A 2,479-nucleotide genomic window follows, 5' to 3' on the forward strand; every position below is an offset into this window, starting at 1 on the left:
TTCTCAGATCTCAACCTCTGTGTTGGGAGACCCACTGCTCTCTTCAAAGCTGTCAGACAGAGTTATTTGCATCTGCAGAGGTTTCTGCTTTTTGTTGTTGTTGTTGTTTAGCTGTGCCCTGTCCCCTGAGTAGAGTCTACAGAGACAGGCAGGCCTCCTTGAGCTGCTGTGAGCTCCACCCAGTTCGAGCTTCCCAGGCTTTGTTTACCTACTTAAGCCTCAGCAATGGCGGGCGCCCCTCCCCAAGCCTCACTGCTGCCTTGCCGTTAGATTGCAGACTGCTGTGCTAGTACTGAGGGAGGCTCCGTGGCGTGGGACCCTCCCGGCCAGGTGTGGGATATAATCTCCTGGTGTGCCCATTTGCTAAGACCCTTGGTAAAGTGCAGTATTGGGGTGGGAGTTACCCAATTTTCCAGGTGTTGTGTGTCTCAGTTCCCCTGGCTAGGAAAAGGGATTCCCTTCCCCCTTGCACTTCCCAGGTGAGGTGATGCCTCACCCTGCTTCAGCTCTCGCTGGTCGGGCTGCAGCAGCTGACCAGCACTGATTGTCCGGCACTCCCTAGTGGGATGAACCCAGTACCTCAGTTGAAAATGCAGAAATCACCTGTCTTCTGTGTCACTCGCGCTGGGAGCTGGAGACTCTACTGATCCTTTCAAGATCTCTTGTAAGGCAGCTCTGGTGGTAACAAATCCCCTCAACATTTGCTTATCTGGAAAGGATCTTATTTCTCCTTCACTTAGGAAGATTTAGTTTTAGATACCTGGGCTTTCCAGGTTGCCCAGCAAAAGCTGTAACTCTGTCAAAAGAAGGAGGAGAAGGAAATTAGACCCCTCCCCCATACATATCTCAGAACTTTGGGAAGCCAGTGCAGGTGGATCACTTGAGGTCAGGAGTTTGAGACCAGCCTGGACAATGTGGTGAAACTACGTCTCCACTGGAAAAAAAAAAAAAATTGTGTGTGTGTGTATATATATACATATAATAGGTGCCTGCCACCATGACCTGCTAATTTTGTGTGTGTGTATATATATATACACACAAAAATTTGATATACGTGTGTGTGTGCGCGCATGTATATATAGACACGAAATTAGCAGGACATGGTGGCAGGCACCTATAATCCCAGCTACTCAGGAGACTGAGGCAGGGGTATCACTTGAACCCAGGAGGCAGAAGTTGCAGTGAGTTGAGATCGCACCACTACACTCCAGCCTGGATGACAAAGCAAGGCTTCATCTCAAATAAATAAATAAATAAATATTAAGATTTTATTTCACCTTGTGTCCATTTTGGTATATTGTATTTTTCAAGAAATTTTATATTTAAAAATGCTTTTTATTTAAAATGTTTCTTATAGATGGCATATAGTTGGGTATTTTGTGTGGTCTCTAATCTGACAATCTCAGCCTTTTGAGTGTTTAATCCATTTATATTTAATGTAATTACACATATGGCTAAATTTATCAATTTGTTATTTGTTTTCTATTTACCCCATCTGATTCGTTTATTTGTTTATACTTTCCTGCTTTTTTTTTTGGACATGGGGGTGGTAAATCTAATGTCGTTTAGAATTCCATTTCAATTATTTCAGTTGCTTTTTAGTGATTTCTCTTTATATTGCTTTTAATGGTTATGCTAAGAACTATAATATGCATTGTTATCTAATTTTAGTCTAGTTAGAGGAGTATTAGAAAACTTCACATGAAATCTAAAAACCTTGCAACAATATACTTTCACTTACCTCTCATTTTTTGTGCTGGTTATCATATGCATTACATCTACAAATGTAATAAACCCCAGATTACAGGATTGTTATAGTTTTTTAATCAATCATATGACTCCTAAAAAATTAGAAGAAAATATATAATATTTTATATTTACCCATATATTTACCATTTCAGGTGTTCTTCCTACCTTCTAATAGATTTACATTTCCATCTAGAGTCTTCCTTAAATTCAACTTGTAAATCTCATCGTTCTACTTACAAATATAGCACAGAGGTTTAATCAATTTTAAGCGAGCTTTTAATGAATGCTTGGTCCCAATTACAAACCTAAACATTCTTAAACAGTACATATTGTATTTAAAAGTTCAATATATTGCTTTTTCTAAAAGTACCTCAATAGTCTAGTAAGTAAATAAGACCTTTCCAAGTATAAACAGAGCTCTCATAAATACAATAAATTTAAGTCATAAATATGGTGAGTCTTAAGATATTCTAAATGTTACCATATTATTTTAAAACTTAGTGTCATTAGTCTGTTTTTTGTTGTTATACCAGAATACTTGAGACTGGGTTGTTTTTTAAAGAAAATTAATTTATTTCTTACAATTCTGGATTCTGGGAATTCCAAGGGTATGGTGCTGGCATTCAGTTGGCTTCTGGTGAGGACCTTCTTGTGTCATAACATGCTGGAGGGCATCACATGGAAAGGAAAAGAGCATGCCAAACTGACTTTTATAATAGACCCACTGTGA

The sequence above is a fragment of the Mandrillus leucophaeus genome, unplaced genomic scaffold, assembly GCF_000951045.1.
Source record: "Mandrillus leucophaeus isolate KB7577 unplaced genomic scaffold, Mleu.le_1.0 Scaffold566, whole genome shotgun sequence".
Taxonomy (NCBI): domain Eukaryota; kingdom Metazoa; phylum Chordata; class Mammalia; order Primates; family Cercopithecidae; genus Mandrillus; species Mandrillus leucophaeus.